Source organism: Ochotona curzoniae, unplaced genomic scaffold, assembly GCF_017591425.1.
Source record: "Ochotona curzoniae isolate NIBS_2020 unplaced genomic scaffold, NIBS_Ocur_1.0 contig_43, whole genome shotgun sequence".
NCBI lineage: Eukaryota > Metazoa > Chordata > Mammalia > Lagomorpha > Ochotonidae > Ochotona > Ochotona curzoniae.
In genome coordinates, this window is record NW_024466218.1 from 9,217,652 (window position 1) to 9,237,879 (window position 20,228).

A 20,228-nucleotide genomic window follows, 5' to 3' on the forward strand; every position below is an offset into this window, starting at 1 on the left:
GTCAAGGCAAAGTTTAAAAATGCAACTTTCAGACTTTGATGGACACCATAGCTTCTGCTTCCCCCTGACCCCCAACACACACACTGCCCCTATAAAGCTTACCACAGCCTGGCCATGTGTGCTTTAGAGCATGACAAAACTAAGGAGAATTAACTTAGCCATCAACCGCTGAGGGAGAACAATCACAGGGAAGAAATTTCCAGCCAGAACTTCCTATTAATATCCCTCCCTCGGACCATGTGACGTGGAACATCTCAGTGCATCAAAGTCCAAAGGCTGTAATGTCCAAAAGTGACATGTTTCACACTGCATCTACACCGAGAAAGAAGAAACACTCCTTTGAGGTATGCTGTAGCACTTGGAAGTTTGACATACAAAGAACAGTGGCAGTTGGACCAAATGTACATTGCCTCTTTAACAGTTTGCCTGGCCATAACATGCAAATGTCTATATAGTACCAATGCTATTTTAAAGGGATATGCTTAATAAAGTCTACAGTTAAAACAATTGTTAAAATCTCCAACATTTGATCATCACCTGACATTAACAGCCTTTTTGGTTTTGATAATGGAATTGATTGCTTAGGGAGATTGCTCTATAGCAATTGAATTCATATCAAATATTTCTTCACCCCAGAGAAAAGTGTTAAAATATTGCTGTTTTATGTCCTCTTTCATGATATGGGTACTGATTGCATGTATGGAGTCCTTTTCAAAACTCTAATAGTGAAGTGAAAGATTTCTGTAACCTCTTCTGCATACATATTTCAGCAAAATAATTTACTTAATAGAAACTATCTCCAATGTCGATGGTTGCATTTGAATTGTCGTTGCCTGTGATACATCGTAACAAGTAACACATCTGTATGTTCAGTTCATAGAAAAAAGGAAGCCTCTTATCAGTTGACTCAGGAAGAAATAACAACCTTAAAGAAACGCAGGTAAGTCAGTTTACTAACTGAAGAAATATATTGTTCAGATTCAGGGTAGGGACAGTACATGTGATTTGGGATTGAAGATTAGCATCACATTTCAAAGAAAAATTGTCAAGTTTTTTTTCTTTTTTTTTTTTTTCTGTAACGTAAACCAACTATGCCAGTCAGTGAGGGGCAAGGTATGCTGTATCATGACACACTCAGAAGAACGTTTGGTAAATGTAGTTTAGTAAGGGACCTCACGCTGCATGAAGTGAATATAGTGCTTTTTCTATACTTGTTGCGGAAGGGGAAGAGTAGAGATGTTGAGCATCAGGAAATGGTGCTGAAGTTAGCAGTAACTTCAGTCTGAATCTGTGGGCCTACACCACGATAACAGTGTACTAAGCATCAGTAACAGAAGAAAACTAATAAGATATTAAAGAGCTTGATTTAATATAAACATTGAAAAACATTGCAATCTCACTTTTTTCTTTTTCCCCCTGATATTTTAGCAGTTACTTCTGGATAAATGGTAGTCATAAAGGCATCTAAAAATACCCTGTAGATCTAGGCCATAGGGCTTCTCAGATTAGGTTATCATGCAAAATGAGCATCTCACTACGCTTGCTAGGAGTTTAGCATGCATTTCTCATCTGCATAGCTCATGTGTTGAAGTTACTGTCTACTTAGACCTCTATCAGCTGGATACTTTGGAATTTTCAAGATGCAAAGTAAATGGAAGCCTATCCCATTTTAAAATTGGGCACTAGGCTCTCAGGATGATATCCAATATGCTCTCAGGAGGATATAGACCACAGTGATAGTCCAAACATAACTGATTTAAAAATGGATCCAGCAGAACTGCTTTAAGCTTGTTAGGTTCAATCAGGTATCTTGGTCACTTAGGGGAAAACCCTAATTTGCTGAAGTATTCTTTTTTCCAAGGCTGTGTTGGTTTGGCATTAGCTGAGCTCTTAAAGACTTCATATTCACCACTGAGATTCTAGAACAGTTGAAACTCTCCCCATGGGTATGGACATAAAGAAAACTAATACTGCAGGTATCTACAAATATGAGAAAGGCAAATAAGAGAAACATACATTTTAAAGGAATTCTCAGAGTAAACTGAAGGGTAATGCTTTTCATACCCATCTCATTCTATATTTTAGCATGAGTTAGCCAAGGAGGAATCATGTATTCCTATGAAAACATTTGCAGAAGCCACTTATAGGGAAAATATAAGAAAAGCAACTTTTGAAAATTTTTTACAGGAGCAGTAGAGTCTATTACTAAATCATCTGGAAAAATGAAAACCAGGAAAAAGACTTAAGACTATAAAAAATGATACATGTTTTAAAATATCTAAGAGGCTGGGAAGGATGATTTAGCCTGAGAGGGTTTGATTAAAAAACTGGACAACAGAAACTATCAATACTAGCTCTAGCCAGTTCAAGAAATTTTTACAAGTAATAATACCATCTCACGGTCAACCCTTAAATGGCTAGGAGGCCTTAGAATTTAACCAAGTCATGTCATCATTTTTACATTAATGGGTACATTCAAAGTGTTTTTTGGGGGTGGGGGAGTTAGAAAACAAAAACGTCAGAAGCAGCCAAATTAGGACCGTGTAGTAGATAACGAATGATTGTACATCAAAACGTTGAGTCCCTAGGATACCACGCTGGTCCCACATTTATAAAGTCTTCACCTTGCACACACTGGGATATCATATGGGTGTTGGTCCTAATTCTGGCAGCCCTGCTTCCCATCCAGCTTCCTGCTTGTCATCTGGGAAGGTCGTTGAGGACAGACCAAAGCCTTGAGACCCTGCACCTGTGTGGGAGACCTGGAAGAGGCTCCTGGCTTTGGACTGGTTCAGCTCTGGCAGTTATGGCCACATGGAAATGAAAGATCTTCCTCTCTGTCTCTCCTTTCTGTATATCTGACTTTCTCAGAAGTCTCTCATTCAAAGGATGTTACTGCTCTCTGTCATTCCAGAGCATGAATGTGCAAGATGCTTTCAGCATCCCAATCACAATCTTTGCTGATTCCTTCACTTTTGTTATGACTGGACCAGTTCCACCTCATCACAGCCATTGTTTGTACCGTACTTTGTCTGGTAAGAACATGTTTCACTTTTGTTACATTTTTTTGAGAATGCACTTTAAAATCTTCAGCCTGTTTAAATTTTCTCATGAATGAGGTGGGTAGAACAGCTATTTCTTTTTTTTTTCTTAGATTTACTTATTTATATTGTAAAGGCAGAGATACATAGAGAAAGATCTTTCACTCACTGATTCACTCCCCAAGTGGCCACAATGGCTGGAGCTGAGCCAATCAGATGCCAGGAGCTTCTTCCTGGTCTCCCATGCGGGTACAGGGTTCCAAGGCTTTTGGTCATCCTCGGCTGCTTCTGCAGGCCACAGGCAGGGAGTTGGATGGGAAGTGGAGCATCCGGGACATGAAAGAGTGCCCTATGGGATTCCAGGACATTCAAGGCAAGGATTATAGCCACTAGGATATCGCGCAGGGCCAAACATCTTTTTGGAAAAGAAAATTTGCTATTCTTAATTTTTTCAGTCAGGGTTATGTCTAAGTTCACCAACTGTATTGGCTGTTTCTGCTGCTACTCTTTGGTTCCATCTAATAACAGCATGAAAAGGATTAGCTTCTTCCTCAAATGGACGAGGACAATCTGCCACTAGAGGCTTCATCTCCAACATTTCATCCCTTCCCAAAACGAATCACTTGCATTGTGGCACAGTGATTAAAGAACCTACCAGTTTGCGTTCCCACTGCTTTGCTTCTGATTCAGCTCCTGCTAATGTGCTTGGGAAGGCAGCTGCAGGTGGCCCAAGTGTCTGGGCCTTTGTCACCCACCTGGGAGGCTCTAACGGTGCCCATGTGGCCTGACCCAGATCGGGTGGTTACAGTCATTTGAGGAGTTAAATCAGTGGATGCAACAGTCTTTCCCTCTTTCCTTTTCTCTCTGCCTTTCAAATGACATAACTTCTAAAAAAAAAAACAACTTGCAGAGTCCATTTGTAAATTTTGTTGGGACAATTTTGTCCTCAAAAACCTTTTGTAAGCCATCAATGATTTCACCATTCTTTCAGCCAAGCTTCTTCCTAACTGGAATGTTTACTTTTGCTTCAAGATTGCCAAACTTCTTGTCCTGATCATAGGTTCTCTTTTCAAATGACTGTCTTACTTTTCTTTGTGCCTTGAAGTAGATACTATTCAGAGATGTTATAAGTTAATGAGTTAATTTTGGTTCCCAAGAAGTTTTTAAATCTAGGCATATTTGTTTCATAAAATTTATATATATGACCTTGAAGAACCCTCATGGTTGGCAATAACTATTTTAGGAAAGTAGTTATGATAAGATAGCAACCAATAACTATCACTTAGTAAATATTAAAATTACTCAGTGTATTAATCAACAGAAAAAGCATATAAATGAAAAGCTTTAAGTTGGTGGTAGATGAGCAGAGAAACTTGATTTCTGAGACCCCAGTATCCCATTTGCATCTTGGTTTGTGTCCTGGCTAGTTCCCTTCTGATCCAGCTCCCTAGTAATGTACCTGGAAAACCTGCAAGATGGCCCAAGTGCTTGGGTTCCTAAACATGTAGGAGGCCTGGAAAAGAGGCCCTAAATATATATATATTTCATATATATATATATATATATGAAAAATATAAAGTGATACACAAGAAAATGAACAAACAATGTAAATAGTTAAAAGGAAATCATCTTGGCCTATAAATATTTGAAAATGTTCAGTTTCATAGTAGGATACAAATACATTTCATGAGATAAGCAAACGTCTAACAAATCTGCCTACATGTAATATTAGCAACACTGTAGGAAATTTGAGCTCTCCTATGGTGATCAAACTTATGCATGATTTGACAGATAGTTTTGAAAGTAATCCACTACTTTGTATTGAAGTTGAGCCACTAAATCAAAGATAGAATAGCAGCAACTTTTACAAGCCCTCTTTTTGATTTTAATGTAACTTCAGTCAGACCTAACTTCCGAAAAACTGCCACAGGATGCTCTCAAACAAAAATAATTTTCATTTGCTATACTACTTGCAATTGTGAGACTTAAGAGATAACATCATTACCTTTCACTTGATGAAAAAATACCTTGGCATATGTTTACAGCCTAAACCCTGGTGTTTGAAGTATTCTAAAGTTACAAGTAATATGTGCAGTAAAAATACTTAGAATGAATATTTTCATTTATCTCTCTAATTTCTACATGAAAGTGGAACTAAAACAAGTGTTGGATGAGAGACCCTGGAAGAAAGCTAATGCTTAATTCTGAGGTAGCAGAAAAGGAAATATCAGAAAGAGGTGGGAAGAAGGTTTCGAATATGTCCCTTTTGATTTGAACATGCAAAGAAAATATGGAAAATGCCAAGATTAACAGAACGTGAAGGTCAAAGGTACACAGAAATGTATCACACTTATAATTGCCACCTACACTCTATTGCATGCCTATTTGCTGTAATTCCTTTAATCTAAGTTCAGGTGACTTTTCTGCAGAAAGGCATTGTCTGTTTTGTGGCTCAGTAGTTCTTGGAGAATTTATTATCTGTTCTTCTTTTTAAAAGATGTATCTTATTTCCATTGGAATGTCAGATGCATAGAGAGGAGGGGAGACATGAAGAACCTCTGTTTGTTGATTCACCTCCAAGCAGCCGCAATAGATGGGTAGCGGGGCTGCTGGGACAAGAGCTGGTGCCCACATGGGCTCCCAGCATGGGCAAGGTAAGGACCCCAGCTGCTGGGTTACTGCGCTGGGCTCTCTTATCTGTTCTTTAAAGCGTATCTTACTCCACTTGGTCTACTGGTAAAATATGAAAATAGCTAATGCACAAGTTGTCATGTATCTATGAAATTTTGTGTTAACTGTAACAAAAGCATTCTCGTGCATATTAAATGAGTTACATTAGTAAGAATTACTATTTCTAGCCACTTCGCAATTTGCAAATTTTAGTTTATCTTTACTGGGCTTACATAGTTAATGTAACTGTTGGGTAGAAACTTCACAACTGATTTCACAGAAAATTGAAGATTAACATAAATGAAATGCTAAAAGGTCACCATCGAGTGTAAGTATGATAAATATGAAGCTAAATGCAGAGAAAGTTTTGCAAGTTCATATTACAGATTTTGTATTACTATGTCGGAACTTGTTTTTACTAGAATGTCTAAATTGTGCATTATAGAACACAAATACCCTTGTAAACATGGTCTAGATAAAATTAAATCATTTTTAGAGACATATGGTACCCAAAATTAAGTCCCCAAAGCACATAATTTAACTGGGTTTGCAATTTAAGAATCCTGGAGTAAAAGAAAGGGAACATTTCAAGGAAATGAGAAGTGTCCTTATAATGGATTTCTGCTTCCAAGAATCAGACATAACAACAGTCTTTTTAATTAAAATACAAATACCATATGTAGAGTTATCTGAAAATGAACCATAAATTGTCTTGCCAGAACACAAAGACCAGTCAATACTGAAAACACAGAAATCCTATAGTATACAAACAAAATACTTAATGCCAGGGCAGTCAGTTCATGGGCAACACTCAAAATCTTTGTCAATGAATAATGGCTTGCCCATTACTGAACTAGTGAAAACATAACTACTAAAGCTATGACTGCATAAAGGCAAATTATCAACAATAACTCATTTATACTTTGAGGATGAACAGCGTGCTTATAAAAACTGGATGGTGGTTGAAAAGAACTGATTTTCTGCATGAAAATTAAAATCCCTTGGACACAACATTCAAACATGAAATTAACACAATCAATGCCTTTATCAATGAAACATGTCTAATGCAAGAGTTGTGGAACAAATGCTAATTCCTGAAGTAAAATTCATCTCAGGTAGAATTTTAAGGGCAGTGAATATATCTCATAGGATCCTATCACGGTGGATATATGGCATTGTACATTTTTTCCAACCCAAAGCATGTGTAAGTCTGAGAGCAAACCCTAAATAATAGGCTCCAAGTGAGAAAAGGTTGTGTGGTCATATGTATCACTTGAATTGAATAAGCCACTCGGTAGGAAGATATTAATAGAGGAGATGTTTAATGTTTGAGACAGCTAGAGAGTTTTGGGGACATCTCACTTCAAATTTTTCTTAAGAGCTTCTATAGAAACTATATAAAAAGTTAACTCCTATTACGTTGAGATAGGAATTTGGAGTGGGTAAATGCTAGTGATGATACGTAACAGCTGCTAAAGTCTTCAGGTATGTGCTTGAATTATCAAAGGTATCTAAAGATTTGACAGTTTATCAAATATGACTTGTAAATTTTACAGGTGAAAAGAATGCCACTCCGAGCAAAAATATGATGAAAAAAATCTTTGGCAGAAAATTTAACAGAGCACTTAGCTTTCCTAACTACAAGCAGTGAAACAAACTTTAGTTCAAGTATGTGGAAACATCAGTAAATATTGAATAACTGACAAAGGAGAGGAAGCAGCCTGCTAAGATGCTGGATTTGTCTTTGTGCCAATTAAAATGATATTGAAAGCTTTGATAAAGTATGACAAAGGCCACCTGGGAAAAAATAACAGGATTTTTCCTACAGGTATATTTCAGATAATTAATAGAAGCATGAACATGCTCACGCACACAGATGCCTTGATTTTATCCAGAATACAAAAATAATGGTTAGAATTTCAACCTGCCTATTATATGGTTTTACATACGGAAAGCATTCTGCCTCCCTAATTTGACAGATAAGTAAAACTGATAAGCAAAGATATGTGAATGCAATTTTAACTCAGCAGAGTGATGTGGAGATCACCAGGCAAACAGCAGAAGCCTGATCTGTTCTGCTATTCTAATAACCCAAACAATAGCAATTACAAACCTCTATGGATTTTGGGGCAAGGCAAGAATGACAGATACACAAAATCTGGTTAATACTGATTTTTTTTCTGTATTACTGTTATCAAGCTACACATACACAAATCTCCAAAATTATGAAATATTTCTGTATTATCAAATCTGTTCCACAGACTGGTATAAATCACATAACTCTCAAAAATCTCTCTTGTCAACTGCATAGGTGTGACTTAAAACGACCCCTCCCAGCTGGAGCTAGTCACTAGGGAAACTCATAAAAGCTATTATTCAAAGTATGAAATAAATAACACATTGCAAAATTCTATATTAGGATCTGTTAATATATAAAAATTGTTGGTATAATTGAATGAAAACTTCTGTGGTATATACTACTGATTTTTTTGTTGAATAAAGGTCAGGTCTATCCATTAATAAAACCATGTTTCTTGTGCACTTTAAGATTCATGCTATGACATATAATGTAAATTTTAACATTTTTATTTAATAGTAAAAATGCTATAAATTTCTCAGCCTTTTATACATATCTCTAAAACATTTGACCAAAATGTATGGATAAGTTTAGGTTTTATTTGTTAAATGTATATTTTCATTGGTTTATATTAACATCTTTTTAAAAATAAAAAAAAAGCTTAGAATTAACACAAGGGTATAAATTAGGAGTCCCATAATAAAAATACTTCTCATAATGAAATTAACATTTTGAACAAAAAAACTTTGTAAAGCAGTTTATGTGAAAGCTAAATGTGGAAAGTGATACTGTCATTGTGTCTTAAAAATGAATATTTCTGAAGTATTAACTTCCATGACTTGTCATTTGTCCAAGAGTAATTAAGTCCCTTACTTTTAAAATGTGGCCAGATAAAATGTTTTAAGCTGGCTCTCTTTAATAAGGTGTAGAGAAAGATTTGAGTTTCCACATTATATCTTGTGAGATCTGCTTGTTTTAATGTCTGTGAATCAATGAGCTACTTGAAAAATCATATTACTAAAATTCACAGTAACATATCAAACAGTTCTGATGTTCTCATTTTGAATCAAAAATAGAAATGTTTCTTCTTGCCAAGGCATTAGGTTTCACTGTAAATAATTCAAGAATTTATATCTTATAAGCAAAGTGTTTCTGAATTTACCTATTTTCAAATTATTTGCAAAAATGAAACCATACTGTAAAGTAAGTGACCTAACTTTGCAACATGGCAGAGCTTGGGTACAGAATGAAATTTGTCTATAGTCATAAGAATAGTACACATCTCATTTAAAATTAAGTTCTTGTGGCTTTTTCTTAGCATCTTGCTATTTATCTAGAATTACTTCGTAGATGATATTAAAATAATATTACAGATGCCATGAATGCCAAAACTTTTTAGAACTATTTGTTGGTTTTAATCACAGCACAAAACTGAATCCATGTTAAAACAAATCTTCAAGATTAATTAAGAAAATGTCTGATTTGTCACGGATTTTTTTCAGGAAATAGAAATCAAAGAATGGAAAAAAACATTGATGCCGATGACTGATATACATGGAATGATGTTGGCAAAAGATGTTTTGCCACATTTCAGAAGTTTCTGGTAGTAATCCTTGATTATTTCAAAATGCAGGCAGACCTGGCTATTACCATGCCATGTGGTTTTGTATTGCAATGTCATTTGTACCTTAATTCTCTTGTTTGAGCCATGAATACGATAATACTAAACTGAACTGTCAGTAGGATAAACTGCCCTTTGACATTCTCAGTTCTCCACAGCAAAGTGAAATCATCTTATCTTTTCTCTCTCCACTTCTGCAACTGGTTTTGTTCCTCATGCTCTGCCTTCCATTCCACTCAAATGGCTCTAGGAAAGATCACCTGCAGTACCTAATACGTGTACAGCTTTACTACTTAAAAGCCTTCACTTCTATGGTACATCTCTGGGTACTCCCTATTGCTCTGCACTTCTTTTGCCATCTCATTTGCTGCTCCCTTTCCTTTTGTTACCATAAATATCAGTGACTCTAAGATTCTGCCCTTAATTCTCTCCTCCTTTGTACGCTGAGTAACCTCGTACAGCCCTATGATTTAAAGCACCGACCAAACCATGTCTCCAGTGCTTCACTTATAAATGTAGATGTTTCTACATTTAAAGTGCATTTGGCACTAGTTATCAGACATTTCTCCTCGTTTGCTTGATGGAATGTCAAGGTCAAAGACCAAAAATGAGTCTTCTGGGTTCAGGAACCCTCTCTCCCTACCTACGTTTTGCTACATTCCTGTGATTTAGAATGAGTTGCCAATATCCACAATGTTACCCAAGCTGAAACAGATGGAGACATACCCATCTCACTTACCTCTTCTTCCACAAACCATTCACTGTAAAGGTTTCCTCAGTTTTAGCTTTTAAGTGTTTTATCCAATGGGTCTTTTGTTTCTAATGCATAACTGATTTCCAACACTATTAGGAAAGTTACCCCCATTTTAGCTTCATTAGTTTTAGATGATAAAAATAACAAATGTTTACTTATTCATTATTCTTATTCAAAAGTATAAAATTAATGCATAATTAGGCTTTAAAGGATAACTTTCCTAAGAGTGGTAGTAATTGTGTGAACTGACTCGTGTGATGCTTCAGCTGAGGCTAGACAAGAAGGCTTGCTGGTGAGGATTATTAGTCATGTTTTTGGAGACAAAGAAGTAGTGTCAAAATTGCCCTGTGAACCTTGTTTACAATCATAGGCTCTAACATAACCAAAGCAATACAGAGGTAGAAAATCTAGTATCAAATTGTAACGATATCTTTAACAGTTTCATTGGGAGTCCTTTAATTTGGGAGCAGAGATGAATATTGCATATCTTCACATCCAGGTATGCTCATCTCCATTATATAGTTCATACACCCTTACCTACCTATAAGAATTGTTTGTCTGTAGCAATAAAGGATACAAATAATGGAAAAATTCATACATAAAGAGATTTTGTTTCCAAAGGTTAGCTTAAGCAAATAAGGTAGTACAATATTTGTCTAACGCAATTAACTATTAGGCAAGGGTTTTAGTTATTTTTAAGATTTACAGAGAGAAGGAAAGACAAAGATTTTTCCATCCACGGAGTCACTGCTCAAATGGCCAGAGTTGAGCCTATCCAAAGTCAGGAGCCACGAGCTTCTTCCAGGGCTCCTAGGCATGTGAGCAGGCACTGGGGTTATCCTTCACTACTTTACTCAGGCCACAGGCAGGGAGCTGAATGGGAAAGGGAGCAGCTGGGACACAAATCAGTGCCCATATGGGATGCCTGTCATTGGAGGTGGGGGATTAGATAGTTGAGTTAAAGTGTTGGCCCCTTAATAATTACATTATTCTGTAAATTAAGCATCTTTCCAATGTCAGTGTTTCAGACATTAGAGCTGCATATTTTAACTTTTGGCTGTAGATTTTTGGTATTCTAACACCATTACACAAAGATGACTACATATGCTATGATAAATTTACTTGAACGGAATCCTTTTTACCATGTTGTAAATAAGAACATCATGATGTGGGGCTAAACATATGAAAACGATGAAATCAGTGCCAAAATTACTGATTGCCAATAAAGAAATAATTGCTAAGTCAAAGCTGTTAATAATATTCTTAAGCTAAACTGAATTAACATGATGATAAAGGGTTTTAATAGTGACCATTCTTCCTAGAAGAGAAGATCTGGTGGGGAGCTCAGGCATCATGGGAAAGGATAAGGAAAAAGAACTACAGCACACAGGTCCAGTGTCTCAGAAAGTGGCCCAAAACGAGATAAAGGCCAGCAAAAATGACAAACTTGCAAAAACAAAAGACAAGTAGCAAGAAGTACATAGAGTTCACTGCACTTTAAGATACAACAGTGTCTGTCCTGGAAGGTCGACCCTACTGTGCTTAGAACAAACTAGCTCGCAAAAAAAGGAGCACCTTAAATTCATTAAGATTTATATTTATTGGGAAGTCAAATATATCAAGAGGAGAGACAGAAGATCTTCCATCCACTGATTCCCTCCCCAAGCAGCCTCTACAGCCAGAACTGAGCTGATCCAAAGCCAGGAGCCAGGAGCCTCTTCTGGTCCACAAACAGGGAACTGGATTGGAACTGTGGCTGCTGGGACATGAATTGGTGCCCAGATGGGATCCTGGCATATGCAAGGTGAGGACTTTAGCCACTAGGCTACTGAGCTGGGCCCGAGCACCTTCAGTTCTTAAGCTTGTTCATTTTTCAAAGGTTTACTAATTTCAAAATTAGAGACAGAGAACCCCACCACAATGCTGCCCCGATCTTTTCATTTTTACCCATCCTAGTTTTTAAAAACCTGGAAGGATAAAGACCCTAGCACTTTTCATAACGCAAGCCAAATATCATCTTACTTTGTTGACAACTAAGGGATATGTCACATGGTTGTGTACATTTGCTTTCTAAGAAATATGAAATACAGTTTTCCTTGAACTTGAGAGATGTGTTTTTGCTTTCATAGAAATAACTTAAATTGCATATTCCAGTTTTTCACTTTTTCAAAAAATAAAAATCAGTATGAGCTTAGTCTTATCTCTGAAATGAAACAAATGATATATACATTTGAGACCATGACCGTGAAAAAAAAAATCATGTTTTATTTCTCCTTTGAGTTCCATTGTAATGTGTGGATAATAACTTCAACTCTTCAAGTGAAGACTTTGGAGGCATACAAATTCTGATTAAAGTAGAATTTATCATCTTTTGACATGGATACTCAGTTCCAAAACTGAACTCCTAAATTCATACTTTATTGTGAATGCTTTTTGTGTTTTGAGTAAAGAAAAACACTGACATGATTAAATCTGGGAAACTATGTCCAAGGATTTAAAATTGATTACCAGGTGTTCATTCTTAATATTAAACATTTTCTTTTTGCACACTCTCTAATACTTGGTACAATGTTTTGACACTAAGGTTTTCTATTGGCTGTTTACCTTACAATTTGTTTCATGTATTTTGAGAATGAGCCAAATAGAAATGAAAATAGTTCACTCTGTAGCAGCCTCTGACTTTCAAGTGGCTAAATTTTTCACATGAATTTTTGTTTTTGCTCTGATGGGTTTAAAGCCCATAAAACATTTTCAAGACAAACTAGGAAAGCCTGCACAAAATCTGTGCAATACGTGATCACCAATGGCCAGTTGTTACAGGATCGCTGTGCAAAGACTCAGCCAAGAGCAGAGCTATCTCCTTGGTTCTTGGTTTTCACAATTGCTTCCAGGAAGGAGAAAGGAGGGAGCGGATCAAGAAAGTATATAATATTCTTAGAATTGTATTTAGAAACTGCATTACCTCTTTGTATTAATATCATATTAACATGACAGTTGATGAGAATTATGTTGAAGTATTTATAATGCATTCACTGTGATTCTGAGAATCAAATATATTAAAAAATAGTGTTTGACAAAGAAAAAAAATAATTCATCAATTTAAAAGACATATAAAACATCTACAAGCAAAAATTAGGTAATAGATGTTGCAATCCTAGTTTTGTGCTTCTAAATGGACACTATTCACTAGCTAAGAGGATTAGATTTAGAAATTGTTTGTTTTACCAGAAACACATTAGAAACTAAAGACAGAAAATATTGGAAATTAATAAAAACTCATTAGGAAAGCATTAGTAAATGAAACCTTGGATTTATTTAAGACAAATAATCATCTTGGACATACAGGTGATGTTAACCTGTCTTTCTCTCTCTCCCTCTTGAGAAAAAAGATGAAAATCACATGAGTGCTTTCACATAGCCATAGGTTTTCATATTAAAATAGGGTGGCATGGTGGATTAGCATGCTAATCCTCCACCTGGGCACTGGCATCTTATGTGGGCTCGGGATTATGTCTGGATGATTCCACTTCTGATCCAGTTTTCTGCTCACAGCCTGAGAAAGCAGAAAAAGACTGCCCAAGACCTGGGGTCCCAGCACCCATGTGGGAGACTTTCAAGAAGCTCCTGGCTGCCAGCTTTGTACTGGCCTAGTTCTGCTGTGACAATTTGGGAGTCAACCAGTGAACAGAAGAGCTCTCTCTGTTTCTCCTTCCATCTCTGTAATTCTCTTTAAAAATTTATATATCTATATATAGATATAGATATGAAAGGAGCTCACACATGTATTGCCAACTGATCTTTGACAAGAGAACTGAAAATAACCCAGGGGAAAAAAATGGAGTATTTAACAAATGCTATTGGGACAACTGGATATCCACTTACAGAAATAAAAAGATTCCCATCTTTCAACTTGTATAAAAATTAGTTCTAAATGGACTAAGGAACTAAATCTATACCCGGAACCCATCAAAATATTAGGGGGAAACATAGAAAATACTCTACATAATATGGGCATTGGTAATGAATTAAGGAAGTCAACAAAAGCATAGGCAGTTACAAAATAAACTACATCAAGCCAAGAAACTTCTGTAAAGGGAACTGGCAGCAAAGAGGCAACCAACAGATTGGGAGAAATTCTTCACACTACACAACAGATTAGGTACTAATATTCAGGATTTACAAAGAGCTTCAGAAACTCCGTGACAACAATAAAAACAATCCTGTTGAGAAATGGGCAAAGGGAATGAGCAGGCATTTTTCAAAGGAACACGTTAAAATTGCCAACAAATACATGAAAACATGCTCAAGCTCCTTATTATATAGACATATATAGATAAAGACATAAAACCACATTAAGTTTCCACATGACTCCAGAAATCTACAAGAAGCACCTGCTGGTATGGATTTGGGGAAGAAATATTCACTCAACCACTGGTGGGAGTATAGACTAGTGCAGTCACCATAGAAGTCAGTGTCAAGTTGCTAAGACAACTAAAAATTGATCTACCATTATGATCCAGCTATCCAATTTCTTGGAATAAATATATCCAAAGGAAGTGAAATTTGCATGCGAGGGAACAACACACAAGCTCATAGTTATAAGCAGCACAATCCACAATAAAAAAGACTTGGAAACAACCCAGATGTCCACTGAAACAAGAATGGATAAAGAAGCTGTGGTACATCTACTTCATGGAATGCTACACAATCACTAAAATGAATGAAATGCTACCATTTGCAACAAAATGGTCCCAACTAGAGACCCTTTTGCTCAGTAAAATAAGCCAATCCCAACAGAACAAGTATTATATATCCTCTGATATAAGTCAACCTTCATGCAAAATTTAAAAAAAGGATATAGGTGAACAAGTGTCCACATATATTCTCATAGACTGACTGTAAAATGGAGACTAGAAACTGCTACATGAAGATGCATTGCAGTAGAAGTCTCTACTTCCAATTAAAGGACTCCCCAGTAAAGAAGTTAAATATACCCTGACAATATAATACTAGATTTTCTCACTGTCTACATCTACAATGCACTTAAATAGCAGAATGTTATTAAAGTACTGTAACTGTTACTAAAGAACAACAGTACTCAAATAATATGGAGGGGGGGAATGGTGGGAGATGAAAATCAGGGTGGAGGAAACTGAGGGTAAGAAGGAAATCCCTGCACCTACAAAACCATATCATGGAAACATTGTTTAAAAATTTAAAAGAATGGTGATAACGGTCAAGTTCAGTAAAATATGTATAGAGGCATATATATATATATATATCTGTTTATGCACATATTCCCCAAATTGCAAATGTTACTATTTTTTAAAAATGTGCATTCATAAGGAAGATAGGCAGAAGAAAAGAGAACAGAGGAGAGGTCTTCCATCACAAAGTGGAGCTGGAAATATGCCAGAGGTAGGAAAGCATAACTCAGGTCTCCTATGTGGCAGCAGGAGCCCAAGCTATGGGACAGTCATCTGCTCTTCCTGAGGCTGGCTACTAGGGGGCTGCGTCAGATGCAGAGTAGAAAGGACTTGAACTGGCACTTTGATGTAACATGTAAAATAATGGGAATTTGTTTTGTATAAATTAAAATGAAAATGCAGGAACCATAGAATAAATACTGCATTTCAAAGAACTGAGATGGTTTAAACCATGTTAGTTACAAACAGAATGAAGTCGTTCAGTCAAAATTCAGAGGGAGGCTTTGGTGCCATGGTTAAGATGCCACTGAGGCCACTTGCTTTGCAAAGCAGAGTCCATGGGTTCAAGTCCTCCCCCTGCTGCTGCTTTTTTGAAAAGATTTATTTTTATTGGAAAGCCAGATATACAGAGAGGAGGAGAGACCAAGAGGAAAATCTTCCATCCGATAATTCACTCCCCAAGTGGCCGCAATCCAAAGCCAGGAGCCTGTTCCAGGTCTCCTACACAGGTACAGGGTTCCAAGGCTTTGGGCTGCCCCAGACTGCTTTCCCAGGCAACAAGCAGAGAGCTGGATGGGAAGGGGGGCTCCCAGGATTAGAACTGGTGCCCATATGGAATCCCAGGCATGCAAGGCAAGGGCTTTAACCACTATGCTATTGCACTAGGCCCTTCCCTCTGCATCTATACTTGATCTTAGCCAAAGCCTTAGAATCGACCTCTCTGCTTCAAATAGAACTTTCATTTTGGAGACATCAGTTTACGGCTCAAGTTTTTAGGTCCTAACTACTTGCTTGGGGGACCCAGATCGTGTTCATGACACACAGCATTAGCTTGGTTCAGAATTGGCTATTGTGGGCATTTGGGGAGTGAACCAGCAGATGAAATAATCTTTTTTGTATATCTTTTGTCTTTGCATTTTAAGTAAATAATATACATTTTAAAATAATGCAAAAACTGGCAAACATACCTTAACAATTACATACTAGTTTTTGAACCTTTGTCTATGTCTTTGATGCCATGATACACTAAAATAACAGCAGGTTAAACATGTAACTATTACAGAAGGACTCTTATTGTGATAATATGGGAGTAAGGAGGAACTGGAAGGCAAGCGAGCAATTTCTGTACCCACAAGACTGCATCATGACAAATAATGACAATAAAAACATAGAAGTATGAGAAAGTCAAAATAAAACTACACATTTAAGACTGAAGTCCTAAATAAAATGAATATAAGCAAATCAGAATAAAATTTTTAAGTAGTGAATATGAAATTTCAAAGTTGAAATATGTTGGATATAATCAGACACTTTTATCCTGATGTTAGAAAAAATAAACTTCTCATTCAACTTTAAAATAATGAAGAGCAGAACGAATACAGTGAAAATATAGGGGAAAATCCCAATGGAATGAAAAGCAAGTATGGAATGGTGGGATTCATGAGGACAGTTAATTTTTATAAAGATCCATAAAATATACAAATTTCCTCTGGGATTAACAATAATGAAAAACAAATTAAAACATCTGAGTGGAAGAAACATTGAAAAAGCGATTAGAGGCTAAAACCACTAACATAATACTATGAGTAAACTTACAGTTTAAAACAAAGTGAAATGGGCAGAGTCCCAAGAAATTGAACTCATACAGCTGATGCATTTTATCCACCATATGAAGAAGAAAAGAAACTATATGACTAGTCTTATTTGAGAAAATGTATTTGAAAAAAACAACACATATTATGACACCACCAGTAGGTAACTTTGTTTCTATACCTGTGGTCTAGACATCCTATACATACTTCTAGAATGTGCTAGGTAGTAATCATTTAATCTTTTTGTGCCAAAGCATCTATGGAAATTGCAATGCTGTCACTTCCCCTTGAAAGCAGCCATTGAAGACTATCTAAACACACAACTGTGTTATATCACAAAAAATTTGTGGAACACAAATGCCATAGAGCTTTTCCCCACCAAAAGATATTTTCTTCATTTTTATTTTGAATTATTGAATAGAGAAAGACTATTCCTAACTTGCAGGCAGTACCAAAGCAAGTGGAAGCACGTATTTGGATAGTAGACTATAATTTGTCCCCCATTGTATCTGAAGGGCAAATATAGTGAAATAAATAGATTTGCAGGAACACATAAAAAATAATTCTAAAAGTTAAGTCCATGATTACTTTGTAGAACAATATTAATGAACTTTTGAAAACCATTCGTGTCAATTTCAAAAATGTCTTACAGAAACATCAACATTCCTTAATTTCATTTACATAATTGCATTACATATGCTTTTTAAAATTTAAATCAAAGGCAAGAATCTGTCATTGATTAGCCATAGAGATAGCACATGGGAATTTATTCAAATAGGAAACTTTTGCCAGGAGCTGAATGAAAGGTCAATATTTAAAAATCAATTATAATTTTATTCATTGAAAGTAAGCTATCTGAAACTATAAAATGTAAAGTTATTTAACAAAAGCATCAATTCAGACAGCCATTTGAAACAAATATTTTTAAAAATCTTGAGTATGATCTATACAAAGAAAACTACAGAAATTCCTTAGAGATAATGAAAAACCCAAGGAAATGTGCAAGATGCTATGCTGATTCATAGAAAGATCACATATCATTATACAACATTATGGAATTAATTGACATAGTATTGGGTAAACAATATGTTAAAAATAATGCAAGTTCCATTCTTCGAGACATCTGGGTTGAGACAGTATCAATGACAGGTTCAAAAAATAACAAACAACCAAACAAAAATTACACGTTAAATCAAGGATCTTTACTCTGTTAGACCTATCTTCAGACCATAGAAGGTCTCCCCAAGAGGCCACTGAACTTATCTGGACAATAGGACACGGAACTTTATGCTAGGCATGTGTTTGCAAGCAATGAATCTCAACTGAACTTGATCTATGGTTATGCAACAAGGTGGAGGAATCCACCATGGGGGGAGGGGTGTGGGAGGGGTGGGGGGAATCCCCAGCGCCTATGGAGCTGTACTACATAATACAATGTAAGCAACAATAATAATAATAAAAAAAAAAAGAAAGATCACATATCATAATGTCAATTCTTTATGGATTCATCTATAGCTATAAGGCAATTCTCATTAATAGGTACTTATGGGAAAATCTGAAAAGAAAAATCTATATGGAATAAATTTTAAAAGAAAAAACAAAATTAATCAAAACCTATGAGGAGATCAAGTTGGAGACTATCAACATTTGTTGCCATGACACTAATAAAGTCAGTGTATTTTCATATAGAAATACATTCATTAATAAAAAGTATAGAAAATCACACAAATATTGAACAGAGTGTTACACAAGAGTTGGCATCACAAATCATCAATGTGGAACAAAATAATTTTGACAATTGACTCTGTGGAAGATAGAACTAGAGAGAAAACTAAAGTTTCATGTTAATGACCTAAGCCACTTAAATGGATATCTATGCATTGTTTTATGTGAGGAGTAAACCTGATGGTGAGAATTTTAGCTGCTTCACTGTGTATGTTTTGAAAACCAGAAAATTAATTGGATCTTCTTGGTCACCTCACTTCACACCTGGGAAGTGACCATATTGTTGTTAATTCACCAAGTAGATGTTTAGTTTTAGAACTGAGAATAAATCAAAGTATAATACTGGTAGCTGAACAATTTTTTACATTTGCTGTCATGTTAAGTATAAGTACTATAACAACTTGTCAAATCAAACTTTTTTTTTTTTCCCTTTCCCTTTCAGTAAATGAGCCTAGTGGAGATCTAGTCTCCTTTGTTCTTCTGACAGCTTGTTTTGCTCATTACATGATATGTCGGATAATCAAATCAGTAAGAGTTCACTGTTTCTAAAATATATTATAAAGTAGGAACACTTTCTAAATTTTCCTAAATAAAATTTCTAAGTCAAATTGAAAATCAGTAGATTGAATTTCAAACATGTAAGTGGACACCAAAATCTCATCATGGTCATTCCTAAAGCCATGGGTTTTAGGGTTCAGCCAATGATTTTAAAGGAATGAGACCTCCAAAAAGTTACATGGTGATAGGGAATTTTGAAGCCTTCAAGAAAAGGTGTATAAACATTGTGATAAATGGGAAACTTCTAAGCTATAATAAGGAATAAAGAACTGTTTAAAAATGAGAAGGAGATAGACATTGCTATCTTTACGTTTATAATGGTGTGAAGTAGAAAAATGATGGTGATGTCCGTTGTGATTTTCTGTGATGGAAAGGGGGTTCCAACCCAACTTATTATTGCATACCACAGTTGGCTGTGTATCAGCTTTCTCAGCTAAGGATTAGGTTCTTGATGCAGGGGCCATGTGATACTCATCTTTATATTCCTTGCCCCTCATTTAGGGATGGTAAATGGAAAGGTCTGTACAGATATTTGAGTGTCTTTATTAATAAATAAACACTCTAAATGAGTGTCAAAAGAGCTGGGTGCATTACAACACATTGTGCATTGTAAATTTTTATTAGCTATTATGCCTGTTGAACCAACACCACAGGTTAACTCTGTACAGTGCAGTCTTGTATGGCAACAGAGATTACCATGTTGTAGAAAAAACATTTGTGAGTTTTCTTCCTGCTGAGGCAGAAACATTCTTCCTCCCACTTGC

At 35.9% G+C, this 20,228-nt stretch overlaps 1 protein-coding gene across 1 annotated transcript in view; it reads right to left on the reverse strand.

The window, feature by feature from the left end:
* The window catches only part of CCDC178 (coiled-coil domain containing 178), a 301,909-nt gene that overhangs the window by 31,044 nt on the left and 250,637 nt on the right, over positions 1 to 20,228 (reverse strand). The gene's annotated exons all lie outside the window — the stretch shown is intronic.